This window comes from Crocodylus siamensis, chromosome 4, assembly GCF_052110815.1.
Source record: "Crocodylus siamensis isolate JL-2025a chromosome 4, ASM5211081v1, whole genome shotgun sequence".
Lineage (NCBI taxonomy): Eukaryota > Metazoa > Chordata > Crocodylia > Crocodylidae > Crocodylus > Crocodylus siamensis.
Genome location: NC_143398.1, coordinates 4737710 through 4754057, shown reverse-complemented (window position 1 = coordinate 4754057; position 16348 = coordinate 4737710). Strand labels below are relative to the sequence as shown.

Sequence of the window (16348 nt, the reverse complement as noted above, 5' to 3'; positions counted from 1 at the left end):
TAGCCATTTCCTCCCATGCCTAGGGAGGTATTGCATAAAGTTTATACTGCACTAGTTCTGGAGGCCCCAGTCTGGACTGGAGCACAGTGCTGCTGTGAGCTGTAACATCGGTAGTGAGTGATGTGCCTTGGGAGAAGGGTGGGGGTTGCTGTGTGGGAAGACAAGCTGCCTACAATGGGTGAAGAAAAGGGAAACTTCCTATGTACAGATTTGTACACTTCAAATATTTGAATTGTGAATGATGACAGTTGTTCTCAGTTGCTACTCAACCTGAATGATGACCATTACCTGGCAGATTTCTTACAGGTAATACAATTGTCATTTGTTTAATTGGGGTTTAGAAGGAAAACTGCATGTTTTCTTTATGGATCAGTTCAGAGAATATTTCATGTGAAAAGAGTAGTATGAAAAAAGGAACAGTTGCCAGCTTACCAAGCAATAAAAGCTAGTGTGGTCCAAGATGCTGCTTTTTATCTATAAAGCTCTACATTTTCTGGCCCCTTTATATCTAATAAACCTCCTCCCTTACACCCTATCGCAGTCCCCAAGGTTAGCCAATAGCAGTCGCCTAGTTCCAGCAGTTCACCAAGTTCCCTTGGCAAAAACAGGTGGGAGGCTGCCCTCCCTACTCACTCCTCAGCTCTGGAGATGCTCCTGTCCCAGGTCTACCAGAATCTGAGCCTGGGCATCTTCTAGAAATGCTGCAAGATCTTCCTATCTGGGCAGCTGTTTAGCAAGCATGACTAAGCTGGGGTGTTGTTTAGGGAATTTTTATGTCCTGTTCTATTTTGATATTCAGTTTGCTCTTATATATTGTTTGGTCTTGCTGTAAGCCACCCTGAGACTTTGGGAAGGGCAGCATATAAATCAAGTTAGTAAATACTATTAGAATAAATAGTTGGTGAAGATGTCTGTGTGACCTAATATGAGGCAAATAAACAAGGAGTCTGCTGCACAATTCTGGAGGGGATTGGTGGTGCGATGACACAACATCTAAATTTCATGTGATGAAAGAAGGAGCCAAGAAAATGATTCAAGTGGAGTGCTCGAGACTGATGCTGCAATGAAAGGGGTCAGAGCAGTGCAGTTTCCCTCAGTTGAAGAGAGATGATGTGGCTACTAAGGCAGCTAGAAAGCAGGGGCCTACTGTAAGGGCCTAGCAGGAAAGGGGAGATTGTTGCCTATTTTTCCAAGGTTTATAAGTGGGCTCCTGTTTGTTCATGTTTCTCACTTAGCGCTTTAAAAACATCTTATGTTGGCTGTAATCTAAGGTTAGTTTAGTAACTAAAATCACTGTTTTCTTCTTTCCTTTCTGACCTTACGCCTCCTTGCAGCTTGTCTGAAATTAGTGTTTAATTTTCTTGGAGTAAAGAACTTGCTTTCTCTTTGTATTGGGAAGTTTCATCAGGCTTCTTGGGGTTGGTAAAATAATAATAAAATTCAGTGCAAGGTCACTGAATTATTATTTGTTCTGACTTCAGTGTAGCACTAACAAATGGATATTAAATTCACTGAAGTGAGAAGTCCAAAGTCTATCCTTTGGACAGGCCATTTTTTCCTGTGGAGTTTTGAAAACCTTCTGGATAGGCAGGTTTTATTTTAAGAGACTATAGTGCAGTATGGCCATACTAGATTTAAGACCATTTTGGGCATGTTCTTATTTCACAAGATGGTTAACATAAATGCTATTACAGTACTGTGAAGGCATACTGATTATTTTAATGTAGTCACTTCCTAGTGTTGGTTATTAAACCTAAGTCTGTTTCCCCTCCCCTCTGTCCCCAGTGTTGTGATTTATCTTTCTGTGTCAATAGAAGGTTTTCTTGACTTGTTTCTGTTGGAATACCCTTACTTGGTAGTTCACTTTTCTGCTTCAGTTCTTGCTTTCCTCCCCATTTTTGTGTTGTTTCTATCTTGGGCCTCTCTTAATCACAATACTTCATCTATTGCAAGACCAGCAAGCAGTGAATTTGTTACATTCATCATTTACCAGTGTAAGTTCTATAATATTTCTGACCTTTGTTGTCTTTTGCTGTACTGTTGGCAAGCTTCTCAGGATATTAAAATGTTACCAGCTTTGATCTTTTCCTTGTAGCAAACTTTGAATGTAATTTGGTTCTACTGAAGTCAATGGAAGTTCCCACTGACTTCAGAGGACTGAGGAAACAGTGCATCCGTGCAACTTTACCTGTCCTATTGCAGTGTTTGAGATGGGGGTTTTCTCTATGGCTGTAGGAGGGACTAGAAGCAATAACCTCAAGCTACAGCACTGGAAACTTAGGTTGGAGATTAGGAAGAATTTTTGACTATGAGGATGCTTAAGCGGAATACGTGAAGAGGTTGTGGAATCTGTATCCCTGGACACTTTGAACAGTAGGTTAATCGAGTACTTGTCTGAGGATGGTTTAGCAGGGGCTGGGCTAGGTCATGAGATCCCTTCCAGCCCTACCTTCCTATGATCCTACGGTCAGAGAAAATGTTACCATAACCAAAGTGCAAGATGGTGAGCATGGGCTAGAGTTCATTTGAATGGTTAGCTAGGAAAGCCTGGATTTTAAAGATGTTCTGCAGAAAGTCTAGAGAAGGGCAACAAAGATGATTAGTGGTATGGAGGGGTTTCCATATGAGAGACTAATGAGGCGAGGCCTATTGAGTTTAGACAAAAGATGCTTGAGGGGGGACATAAGAGCTTACAAAATATTAAATGGTTAAGAGAAGTCAATAGGGGTTAATTATTGACAATCTCGATTATGAGAACTGGGGGTGGGGGGGTCATAAAATAAAACTAGTAGGTAGTAAGTTTAAAACTAATAAAGGAAAGTTCTTTTCCATACGGTGTACAATTAAAGTCACCACAAGACGTGGAAGCTGACAGTTTAGCCAGATTCAAAAGGGGAGGATTGAACAAATTCTTGGATGAAAGGTGCATCACTAGCTATTGAACTTGGGAATTAAAGGTACAGCACCAGCATTGGACCTCCCTAGATCAGTGGTGCTCAACTTTTTTCCCTGGCAGCCTGGATGGGCAGTTCCTAGTCTAACCACAGACTGGATGGTGGTTTTGATCCGGTGCCTGGGGTTGGTATGGGCACCATCCGGCCATGTAGGGGGCACCTTGCCCTGCCCCAACAGAAGGGGAAGGGGACTTCACCTGGCTCTGAGGTGGGGGGAGGGGGGGAAGGATGTGACCCAGCTTTGTGGAGGGAAGGGGGTGTGGCCCGGCCATGACCAAGCCCTGTGGGAAGGAGAGGCTATGGCCAGGCTCCGACTGGGTGTGCGGGGTGTTGGCCACCACTCCCCCACTGCTAAACTTCCTGACCCTTGGAGCCCTGTGGGCCAGATGCAATGGCTCCACAGGCTGCATTTGACTGGCACATGGCCCACAGGCCAGAAGTTGAGCACCCCTGCACTAGATCTGAAATACTGGAGGCTGCAAGTGGGAGTGAAAAGGCAGTGGCGGGGGCATGGAAACCATGGCTGTACCCTGTTCATTCTCCCTTTCAGCATCTACTCTGCCCCTGTGTGAATCAGGACACTGGGCAAGATGAACCTATGGTCTGACCCAGTGAATGGCAGCTCTTGTGTAGAAAAAAATCTTCAGACACAGGCTGAGTCTGTTCTGCTGACAGTGAGCACATCTTTCCTGTTTTCTGGTTTTTGGGGTTTTTTTTTAAAAAAACAGAAGCTGCCCCGCAGAAGGTAGATGAGTAGATGCTAGAGCAGACAAAGGCACGGTAGCAGTTCCTTCTACAGCTAATGCTTTTCCAAGGTGTGTTTCATGTTCTACTAACACAGCTGCAGCAGTGAACCCAACAATAGTGCGCAGCTCTGGATCCATGAGGTGGTGGCTGTGTCTGCCAGTAGGTTCAAGTGTAGAAATGCCTGTAGATATAATTTAGATGTCCGGCTTGGGAGCCTTGTTGTGGGCCCCAGTGGTCAGCAAAATGATAGATGTGCCTTTTGCTGTCTCATTACTCATTGCCTGTGGACAGGCTTTGGGATCTTGGGTTTGGGGAGAGAGGTTGAGCTCTGTTTTAGAGTTGCTCTAAACATTCAGGTAAAGGCATGATGGGATGGGATGCGTGATCCACACAATTATGCCTCCTGCCATGCCACACATGCATGGCAGGAGGCGTGATTGTGGGATCCAGCATCAGATCCTATCAGGCCTTATTGATAGTACAGAGGAGTATTCTTAGAGACTGAAGGAATGATTGAAAAGGCAGGAGAAGACCGTCAGGGAAGCCAACAGGGGACAAAATTTCAGGAAGAAAACTGCAGTCAATGTTGAACATGGCTTGGCAGGTTGAGGAATGGGATATTGGCTCTGAACTTTGGTTTGGAAGAGGTCACTTGAGACTGGGTGCTGCACTTCAAGAGGGATGTGGACAACATGGAGAGGGTCCAGAGGAGGCCACTCACATGATCCGGGGGCAGCAGGGCAGGCCCTACAAGGAAAGGCTACGGGACCTGAGCCTGTTCAGCCTCCTTAAGAGAAGGCTGAGGGGGGGATCTAGTGGCCTGTTACAAACTAGTCAGAGGGGACCAGCAGGCATTGCTGTTCCCTCAAGCACTACCAGGAGTGACCAAGGAATAACAGTCACAAGCTGGCAGAGGGTAAATTCAGATTAGACATCAGGCGGCGCTACTTCACTGTCAGGGCGGCTAGGATCTGGAACCAACTTTCAAGCAAAGTGGTGCTGGCTCCTACCCGGGGGGGTTTTAAGAGGAGCTTGGATGAACACCTTGCCGGGGTCGTTTGACCCCAGCACTCTTTCCTGCCATGGCGGGGGGTCGGACTTGATGATCTGCTCAGGTCCCTTCCGACCCTAGAAACTATGAAACTGACTGGCAAGAAGTGGCAGCAGGTTGGAGAGGGTCTAGAATGAAATTGGAGGAGAACTCAAAGCTGGGGTTTAACAAAGTTGGGGTGGGGGGCACACTTTACCAGAGCTTAGCTCAAACCATGGACTACTTGCAACCTGGTCTGTGCTACCACTGCTATAGCTACAGCTACAACCACGTCTTCCCACCCCCCACAGTGCTCCTGTTGCTGCTTTTTTGCCTGTGCCTTGGACACTCAATGGGTAAAAGCCCCTCCCCCCTACTCCATAGGCCTGGTAAGATAGTGCTGCATGCTGGATCTGGCCCAGGGGCTGTAGGTTGCCAACCTCTGCTCTAAGCAGTGAGGGTGAACACGGTTAAATTAGCTAAGCAATGGGACAGTAGTTGGAGACGCAAGTGAGGTCAAGATCAAAATGGGAGAAACTAAAGCCCGTGTGAGATGAGTCATGTTGTTAAGGAAAAGGATAAGGGGGTGCAAGGCAGGGCAGGATGTCAGATGGCATGCGGTCCTTGGAGCGGTTGGTACAGAAGAGAAACTTCTGTGCATAATGGGAGGTGTCAAAGGATGCTGCTTTTTCATTACATGGAGTAAGTGGTGATTTTTTTTTCAATGTTAAGCTCAGTTGATACTTTTTAAGTCTTCACATGTTTCATTATCTTTATTCCTTACAATGGAATGGATGCTAGTACCTTCATTTGTATTAAATCTCAGTACTTTCAGTTGTTTGGGGGGGGGGGTGAGAAACCTTTTGCTTTAACTTTTGTTTTCAGTTTCTTTAGTAGGCGCAAGAGCAGAGGCGGGCAATCATTTAGGGCGGAGGGCCGCTTGCCCAGTTTTGGCAGGCTGTCGAGGGCCGCACAGGTAGCGCGCCCCTTGACAGTGCCCTGTACCCCGCCCCCTGGTCACCATCTTGGGATCAATGTCCCAATGTCTTGGGACCAATGTCTCAGGGCCAGCACCAGTGGGGCCCAAAGCGGGGCAAAGGCTAGCAGGGGTCTGTGGAGCCAGGCTGGGCTGCACCAGCAGAGAGAGTGGGGAGCTGGCCTGGCTCCATAGAGCCCCTGCCAGCCAGGACTCCATGCTACTGGCACCGGTGTGGGGCCCCGTGTTCCCACTGGCTCCCCACCCACTCAATCCCAGTGCCCCCCAGCTGCACACTACAGGCAGAGGGCAGTGCACAGCCCCGACCCCCTGCTCGCCAGCAAGGAAGAAGCAGGTGCTGTGTGTGGGGAAAAGCAGCCCCTCGCCCACCCTGTGCCCAGCGCTCCCTGCTCCAGCTGCTCACAGCCCATGTGGGGCTGTCCTGAGCAGGCACAGGCAGCTACAGCACAGGGTGCCAGCCACAGGGCGGGTGAGGGGCTGCTTTTCCCGGAGCTCAGCACCAGCTTGTGATCCGCCCTCGCTGCCAGCCTGGGTCCTGTGCCAGCGCCAGGCAGTGTAGGCTGCTGCTGCCTGCCTGGAGCTGTTGCACTGGGCAGCCCAGAGGTGGTGGTGGCAAACACTGCCTGGCGCAGCAAGCGGGGGGGCCGCAGTTGCTGTCGCCATGTGCAGCCTCGACGGGCAAGCCCGGAGCCAGCGTGGGGAAAGTGGTCCATCACCTACCCGGTGTCCCGTGCGGCAGCCGCTCGCAGCCTGGGGCTGCCTGTGGTTGCTCCGGATAGCCCTGTGTGCGCCATGAGCAGCTGCATGCAGCACGGAGCGCTGGTCATGGGGCAGGGGAGGGGCCGCTTTCTTCCATGCTGGGAAGGAGCCTAGGGAAAAGCTGAGCACGGAGGGGATAAAAGTGGCCCCTTCCCTGCCCTGTGTCCCACCTTCCCTGCTGCAGCCGCTTGCAGTCCGCGGGACTGTCCGGAGCAGGCACAGGCAGCCCCAGGCGGGCTGCGAGCGGCTGCAGTGTGGGGCGCTGGCCACAGGGTTGGGGGAGAAGGGGGGGGAGTTGCTTCCTACCCGTGCTCAGCTTTTCCTCAGGCCACTTTTCCCCGGGCTCCTCCCCTCCCCCCCACCTACCTGCTGTTCCAGCATGGGGCAGCCATGCCATCTCAGGCCAGAAGCCCCTGCTGGGGCTTCCAGCGGAGTCAGGTGGGCCCTGATGTTGTGGGAGTCTGCCAGGCTTTGCTTAGGTCCTACTGCCCTTGGTTCCTGTCATTTTTGACAGGAACTAAAGGCAGATAAAAAATTTAGAAAATGAATATTTAGGGGCCCCGTGTGCTGGATAGCCTCGCGGGCCGTATTTTGCCCACCCCTGCACAAGAGGATGTTTTCTTCATTTGGGCTAGGGATGTGAAAGGTTAAATGATTAACCACTTGTCTGATAAGCTCAGTGATAACTGCCTAGCTTACCAGTTATTATTTAGCACAGGGCTGGGCACAGTTTGGCAAGGAAGGGAAGCCACGCTTTATTCATTTAACCGATATAATTAGAGGAGGCTAAATGGATAATTAAAAAAAAATGTTTACTTCTCTAATTTGGACTGGTTCATTTGAAATTGACAGACTAGGAATTAAATATTTTTTCCTTCAATGCAGAAATAAAAGCCAGATGGGAGAGAGAGAGAGAGAGAGATCTAGGATTCCGTACAGCAGCGGTTCCCAAACTCTGACAGATTGTGCACCACTAATTTTACGACCTTAGGTACCACCAGCAAATTTTTGCCATATAAAGTAATTGTAATAAATCTGTTAACATGTACCATTGACAGGTTGTCTGCGTACCACTGGTGGTATGTGTACCGCAGATTGGGAACTGCTGCTGTCTAGTAAATGCTAAATTAGGAAAGAGATGATGCATTTATCTAGCACCCTTAAGGCAGTCTTACTTAACCAAGTGGATAGAACCATCACAGATTTTTCAAAGTAAAAATTCCAAATTCCGTCTTTCTGTGACTTAATACAAATCTGCATTTAAAAAATTTTTGCTAATGAAGAAAAGCATCATTCACTCTTCTCCAACATACCAAAACATAAGAACTTGAGTTAATGTATGTTAAGTTATAGAATTACTCAAATGTATACAAATGAGATAACGGACAGGATAGGGAAAAAAGACATTTAGTGCAACTGCGATCCTTGGATGCAAACCAATATGTTTTAATCCTCATCAGTCAATGAGAATGAACCTTTTTTAGGGTAAAGTATAAATGCAAAGCAGGAGTAACATCGGTGATTAAAATGACTTTTGATATAAATAGATCCACTCTGATGCATCTACCCTAAAAATCAGCAGGCATTGGTTTGCTGATTGAAGGTAGAGTTGGGCCCCCTGAAACTTAATTTTGGAAAAGCCTAGAACTACTACAGCTTCTAAGACATTAACAGCAAGCACTGATTTCTTAATATAATTGCACATGTAAAACAGTTTGGCCCTTTTTCTTAAAAGGGCCAAACTATTTTATGGCCACAAGCAGTGACTTGCTTTAAGTTGCTACCAATTTTTCAAAAAAAGAAGCGAGAGACCTGGCTCCTGTGAAATCACTGGTAAAATTCCTAATGTCTTCAGTGCTAGCAGGTTTAACAGCCCTAGAAATAAGTTATCTTGGCAGATCTGAAGGGGAAACACTTTGGAAGTTAGTTCCCAACATGAAGACATTTAGGAAAGCTTACAGTCCTGTTGCCTTAACTGCACAAACAACTCTGTTCTACCTCTGGTGCCAGCTGACTGATCTTGCTCGTCTCTTCTTCCCCACTCCCTTTCCCAACAAATATTCCAATATACTTTCACTCTTGAGTCAGCTTAAAGCCTGCTGTGCTGCTCTTTGGCAGAAGCAGTGGCTATGTAGTTTCTGGTGCATATCAAGCCACAGACCTATTGAAAGCTTGGAGGAAAAGCTTAGGAGCTACAGGGAAATGAAAAGGAGTGAAGATAGCAGTGAGGGTAATATGTGGAAGGAAAGACTTTTGTAGGAAGGAACCCTATTGTGAGAGGGGAGCAAATGCTTTCAAGCATAAGGAATGGGAAGAGTAAAGTGATTAGGTGAAAGTTGTCAAAATACTGTAAAGTTGAACTGAACCAGAAAACAACAGGGTAATGATCTGGAAGTAGCTGGCGGAAAGGAGTTAATGAGGAAGGAAACGTCTCTCATACAATGTAAATAAACACAGTTTAAAGATCCATTGGCAGAAAGTGTAATTTGGGCAATTCCTGTTGAGACTAGTGGAAGCAAAGCGTGTAAGCAAGCCCTTTGTGTTGGTAAGACTTGAATCAAAGAGGGTGAAATAACTTCAGGTTCATTCCCATTTGTTGTGGGGAAGGAAGTATGCCCCTTGGCAGAGGCATACTGGGGCACATCTGTGCTCTAGGTGGCAGTGGCATCACTAGCCATGGTAGCCTGGCTGGCACCATAGCAGCTGCTGTTTTCTCCCCCACTTCCTTCCCCCCCCCCCGCCTTAGCTATTGTACTGCCCATGTACAAAAGCTATACAGCCTTGCTCTCCTTCACCTTTTGGTAACTTGTTCATGTTGGTAACTAGTTTGTGCGCCCTGGGGAAATCAAAGGATGATTTTAAAAAAAATAATAAAATCTCACTGTATTTTTATTGTGTGGAACATACTGAATTTTTATCTGGACTCTTTCCAGGTCTACCTTCATAACTCCATGTCACTTGCATTAATATGTAGAATGTGAGGCAAGGGTACACTTTAGGATAGAAACAGATGTCCTCAAATTAAGCAGGTCAGCTGTGGTGTGATGTGTCCTGCCCCACCTGATTTGCTTCATTGGGTGAAACTTGTGTTGCTTGTTCTGCATCAGGCAGAGACCCAGTGTGGGACAGTGGGTAACATGTTCCTTTGCCCAGGGATTTCCTAGGTCCCTTGCTGATCTGTGCCTCCTTGCCGTCCTGGTGCAGGATCTAGAAATCCTTGGTGCCCCGTGTCTCTGTGCTGGGACCCACTTAGCCCCATGTCTCATGTGGATGCATGGAGCTATGCAAGTCCTGGTATGGTGGGGGTGCAGGACCCAGTGGATCCCTGGCCCTGCTGGTTGCAAATCTGGAGAAACCCTGGTTCAGAGGTTCCTCCAGCATGCATCTGCAAGGGGGTTGCCTGGGCAGGCACTCTAGAGGTTTCGTGGGCCTGATCCTGTGTGCCTAGGAATGGGCATATGCCCCACACATGCATTCCTAGGCATGTAGGATTGGGTCCCCAAAGCCCACAGAGTGCCACCTTGAGCAAGCTGGAGAACGTGGGCAGCTCTGGGCTGTCCATTCTCTCCCTTAAAGACTGTTGATACCAGCCAAATTGTGGATGGGCATCTGTTTGCTTTCTCTTTGTGGCACCATAAAAATATTTATGGATGCACAAAGGCAATGACAGATGACATATGTTTCTACTCTTGGAAATTGTTTCGGAGAGGCATGAGTTTTCATAGTCAACAACTTACTTCATCAGATGCTGTGAAAGGGCCAGATTAGAGAGAGGTTCCTTATCCAGCATAGTATGAAGTCAAGTTTCAGCCTTGAATAAAATGCTTCTCAGTTAGTGAGGTTTCTCCAGGAACTTGCACCTTAATATTCCACACTTATGTAACACCTTTTAATTAAAAAGAATGCCTAAGATATCAAATGCTGACATTTTCACCTACTGCTCAGATGTAGTGGGAATGTTATACTGTTGTCGTGTTCATGCGGCCACAAACGACCCCCCTCAACTCTTCCTGCTTTTCAAATTAAACAACTCTTTCAACCTTTTATCACGTATCGTGATTCTAGATTGGGGGTGGGCAAAATATGGCTCACAGGCCAGATTCAGCTCACAAAGGGGCTTTGTCTGATCTGCAGCAGGTCTCAGTCCCACCTGGCCCAGGTACTGTCTGGCCATGGCATGTCCTGCTGCCCCCTAGGCATGCAGCAGCGCTGAGGCGGCTCTGTAGCTGGACAGCCTTTCTAGGCAGACCAGGCAGTGCAGCTTCTTCCATCTGCTGCCAGTGCTGGCCCCAGCCCTGTGGCACTGGTGGGGACTTGCACCACAGCCCCAACCTGGCGTGCCCTACACCTGCTCCAGCTTACCTGTTAACACTAAACCAGTGGTAGCAGCAGCGCCAGCTGGGCAGAAACTGTTGCTCGGGGGAGGAAAAGCTTCACCTCCCCCCTCGTTGCTGCTGGGCGCTTCCTGCTACAGCTGCCTGGCGCCCGCGGCTGGGCTGCCCTACAACTCTGCCGCTATCAGTGCCACCTAACTGCTGCCCTGCTGGACAGCCTAGGCAGTGCAGAGGAGCTACAGGGTAGCTCAGGTGCAGGCTCTGGGTGGCTATAGCAGGGAGTGCCTGGCAATGATAAAGGGAGAGGGGCTGCTTTTCCCCTATGCTGAGGAACAGTTTCTGCCCAGCTGGAGCTGCTGCTTAGCGTTAGCAGGCAAGTCTGGAGCAGGCATGGAGGTTCTGGGTTGGGGCTGTGACACAGGTCCCCACCAGTACCTGAGGCCTGGGGCCAGCGGTCGTGACAGATGAAAGCTGCTGCTGCTGCTGCCTGGTCTGCCTACGAAGGCAATCCAGCCATGAAGCCTCCGCAGCCCCACTGCATGCCTAAGGGGCGGCAGAATATGCCATGGGTGGACAGCGTGGGGCAGGCTGGGTCTGCATGCTGTTGGCGCTGGTGGGGAGATGCTGCAGGGCGTGCGGGTTCCAGGCTGTTGTGGGGTGAGTGCAGGTCCTGACCAGCTCAGGGGGATGCGTGGGGGCTCCCATGTGCACCTCACTGTACCCACAAGCCCTCCCCTGCAAACCCCACAACCGCACCCTTCCTCATACACCCCAGAAACACTGAACCCCCCCACCCTCTCATGTGCCTCTGAAGGGAGCCCCGCGCACTGCTATGCCCCACACGTGCACCCATACCCACCCACATCCACGTACATACCCACACCCCATATACACACACCCTCTCCACACCCCTGCAATATGAGTAAGACTTCATTTGGAGCTATTATGTAATCACCTCTATATACACAACACAAATGCACACAAATCAGGACAAAAATTTTAAAAAATTAATGTTATTGTGCATGTTACAGGGGTGTCGGTTGTAGCCATGCTGGTCTAAGGACATAAGCAGACAAGGTTCTTTGGGTGAATCTGATATCTTTTATTAGACCCACTTAAATAGCCAGCAAAAAAATTTTTAAGCAAGCTTTTGGGTTCAAAAACCGTTGAATTTTTTAGTATATATAATTGGAGGGGGGGTTGTTTTTGTTTTTTTCCAGTTCCAAGATGGCAAGCCCCCTTCTCAAATGGAGTACTTTCAGGGTGAGGGGAAGGATTTCTGGTAGCAAAGATCAGGGGTTAAGGGGTGAGACTTCTGATCCCAAGGTACTAACCAGGGGGTAGGGCTACCCTTACCGCCCTTGACAGCTTGCCAAAACTCATAAAGCACCCCTCCAACCAAAATAATTGCCTGCCTCTCTTCTAGATCATCATTTTTCAACCTTTATGGATTCAGGACACCCTTTGGAAAATGCCAGCTCTTAGATTTCACTTTTTTCTGTAGTAAGAAAAAAATATTAAAAAAAAAATAGAACAAGTCTTCTGTAACAAAGAATCCCAACAGGTCAGAAATGTTTTGACACTATGAATTCCTGTTTTAAAGTTTTTGGCTTTATCAGGTGAATTATGTTTGCCTTAGGAATGTGAAAGGTTTACATGTTTAAACAATGAGTCTATATATACTGGTAATGCATTACCCGTTAACATCTAGCATGGGGCACAGCCCAGTGGGGAAGGGAAAACAGCAGGTGGGCTCGGGAGAGGAAGGCTGCAGGGCAGGTGGGAGGGAGGGAGTGGAGGTGGAAAGGCTGGAGGGGACTGGTACCCATAGCCATGAGGTTAAAGAAAAGGGCATCATTAGCATTGCTAATGACTTGTCAATTAAACAATTAGCTGCTCCTTCCCAGGTGTGGGAAGCTGGCGGAGAGAACTGGCTACTTAAACTTTAAACCTGTCCCTAACCTGCATTGCTTCCTTCTTCCCTCCCAGCCTGCTGGAGGCTAGGAAAGCCCCTTGCCACTTGCTGCTGGTCACAGTTTCATGTGGACTGTGTTGTCTGGCAGGGCTGGCTGCTTCCTTTCCCCACCCCCTGCGGCTCCCAGCAGCAACTGTATCCAAGTGGGTTTGTGCATGTGCATGGCCCTGGCTCCTGGAGCTGATCTGAGCAGGTGGCTGCTACCCCTCCGCTGGGGCAGGGCCCAGGGCTCTGCACCCCCCACCCAACAAGTTATGTGTTATCATTTAAATGGTTAATAGAATTGGAGGAGGTTAAAGGATAATTTTTAAACAATATTTACATCCCTGGTTTGCATACTTAACATTGCTAACATTGTGAGGCACAGCCTCTTTGAGAGGATCTCAAGGCACCTAACATGCTGTGGTACCCTGGTTCAGAATTGCTGCTCTAGACTTGTTGTTCTTACTGTCTTCTGAGCTCTTTCCAATTTGTCCACATCTATTTTGAATAATTTTGTCAAAAACTGGGTGTAATGCTCCAAGCGAGACCTTACCTCAGTGGTGAATAGTTAGAGCTATTTTTTGTGACTTGTATACAATACTCCTATTAACTTTTTGTTGCAGCAAAGGCACTGTTGACACCCAGATCCTTTTCTACTGTATAATGTCCTAAGTGTTGCTAAAGTTAAAGGTGCATCGATACATCGGTCCATATCATATCAGCACCAATAAAAGGAAAATTGACGTTATTGGCAATTTACTTTTTTTGGCTGATAATATTGCTGATAAGTGCTATGTGTATGGGCACAGCTGCAGCACGCATGTGGCCAGCCCAGCAGTTTGTGAGAGCAGTGTCTGGCTGGTAAGTTTTGGGGAGAGAAAGCATTGGGGGGACAGATCCAAGACTCCTGCAGCGAGGGGTGGGCTGGGGCAGGGTGCAGGACAGAGCCACAAGCGGCTTGTCCAGGAGGCGCAGGGAGGGAGGGCAGCTCCCACTGCTGCGTGCACCCTCCAGGGGAGCCACTGGGTGGGGGGCATGTGCCCCCTGGATCTGTGTGCAGGGGGAGGGTGGGCTGCTGCCATAGGCTGAGCCCAGGGGCAGCATCAGGCTTTTCCCAGTGGTGGGGGCTGAGCCAGGGCTGCGCTTAGCCAAGCAGTAGTGATGCTGGGAGGGGGGTCTATGGGGTAGGCTACAGCCCCCTGCCTTCCCCCCACTTCCCAGTAACCTCCCCCTCCCAGCGCCACCACCTGCCCCGAGCTCAGCCCCGGCCCAGGCCCTGTCACGGGAAGAGCCTGGTGCTGCCGCTGGCCCCAGCCTGCCCTCACCCTGTGCACACACCTGGGGAGCACCCCTCCCATGGCTCTTCTGGGGGTATGCGCAGCAGCAGGGCCCCCCGGACAAGCCGCTCATGGCTCCATCCTGTGTATTGCCCCAGCTTGGCAGTGCCTGTCCTAGCCTCAGTGCCACTCCCTCACCCACCACAGGGGCTACAATCTGCCCCGCTTGTGGCTCTTCCCTCCCCCACCCCTTCCCCTCAACAGACATACCAGCCAGAACCTGCTCTCCAAGCTTCTGGGCTTCGTATCGGGAATCGAATTGGTCAGCCATTGGCATTGACCCAAAAAAACTTTATCAGTGCACCCCTAGCTGAAGTCGAAGTATCTCTACATTTGTTGCACTCATCCACAAAGACTGTCACCTTGTCATAGAAGGAAATCAGGTTGGTTAGGTGTGGCTTGCTCTTGACAAATTGATTTTGACTGTAACTTAATATCTTGGCCTATACCTACTCTCAAACAGATTGGTGATCTGCTTCAGCGTCTTTCAGGGTATCCCTTCCCCCTCTTTCTTCCATGCCTTTTAAAGAAGGAGATTACAGCAAAAGATTTGTTATTCACCACCCATAGGGATTTGGGGGTGCCAGATAAAATATGCTGGTTAACTGAGAGGCCCGAACAGGCATCTTTGCCCTTTTGGGGTGCTGCCTCTCCCACCACAGCCAGGGTATCGCCACCCCTCCCATGGGCCCTGAGGGATAGGGAGGTGGGCCCCACGCAGGCTCCTATGCCCAGGGCTGTGGGGGCTCAGCAAAACCAGGAGTGCTACGGTGGGCACTTCCAGTTTTGCTTTTACCTTACAAGCCGGCATGCTGGTTAATAGGGCATGCCGGCTTGTAAAATAAAAGCGAAATTGGAAGTGCCCACAGATTATATATCTGGTCTTCTGGGACCTCACCTGACTTCTGTGAGTTCCCAATGAAAATAACCAAGGACACTGTGATGATTTCAGTTCATTTCTTTCGTACTCTAGGATAAATCTTGTCGGGTCCTGCTGACTTGAAAACATTTAATTTGTCAAAGTAATCTCTAACCTGGTCTTTTTCTATTCTACAGGGTCATTACCCTGCTGTGCTTTTGATCTGATACTTGACCTTTTTGAAAACTGATGTAGAAAAGGCATTAAATGCTTCAGCCTTCCCTTGGTCATCTGGTATTAACTTTCCCTCCTTTCAATTAAAAAAAGACAAGCAAGGAAACGAAGTTAACTTATTTCTAGCATATTTCTTCTCCCTTATCTCTGTTTATCTGCATTGCAATGTGTGCCTTGGCCTTCCTGTTTTTTTTTTATCCCCATATGATTGCATTATACTGTTATACTCATCCTTATAAAAAAAAAAAAAAAAAATTGGCTGAGTTTCCACATCTTAAAGACCTACCTCCTAGCAGTCATACAGTGCCAGAGACACTGTGATGACGGTGTTCTTTACGAACACCAGGCAAAACGTGCTACCTGTGAATAACAAATGCTACTTTCAGCATTGTGACCTGGTTCTTCGGCAGTCTTCCAGCCACCTACTGGCCTAGTTTGTGTTATCTGGAAGGACCAGAGATCAAGCTGTGAGAAAGCAGGGTGTTAACTAATTAATAGTACACCTCTTCAAAATAAAGGTGAAAGTAGGAAGACTGCAGCCTTTTCTAAAACAGGCTGTGACCTGCTTGCAGATCACCGCCTTGGGTTTAATCACCATCCCAAACGTCAGGTTGGCTGTGAGCACCCTCCTGTAAGTACATCCAAGTGCTGAGTTTGTTCTTGGTAGTCTGCAGCTCTGGAATGCCCTTCTGCTTGTGGCCTATCGGAGTCTGAACCTACATTTCTTCTGGAAGTGCTGCAAGACCTCTTTATTCAGGCTGGCTTTCGGCAGGCAGGGTGAAGTATTGGGGTATTGCTCCAGGCAGTGGTCGGCCCCAGGCAAGCTTTTCAGATTGTGGGCTAGGATGATCCTGCTTGGGTGAGAGGTAGATGGGCAGGTACCAGGACCCAGATCAAATGGCTTTGTGGGCTGAATCTGGCCCAGGGGCTATAGGTTGCTGACCCCTGGCTTGCAGGATTTGTTTTATAATATGCTATTTGATTATAATACTTTTATTTGTTTATATAATTGATCTCCTTTTCTTTATAAGCTGGCCTGGCCCTTTCTTGGGGAGGGCAGCATATAAACCCAATGAATGTAATTTAACTCGGACCTGCCTGTTAGGACACTGGGTGCAGTCTTCTACTTACAGGTGTGCA

The 16348-nt window shown here is 48.5% G+C and overlaps 1 protein-coding gene across 1 annotated transcript in view; it reads left to right on the top strand.

Annotated features, from left to right (window-relative positions):
• The window catches only part of NET1 (neuroepithelial cell transforming 1), a 77182-nt gene that overhangs the window by 2771 nt on the left and 58063 nt on the right, over positions 1 to 16348 (top strand). The gene's annotated exons all lie outside the window — the stretch shown is intronic.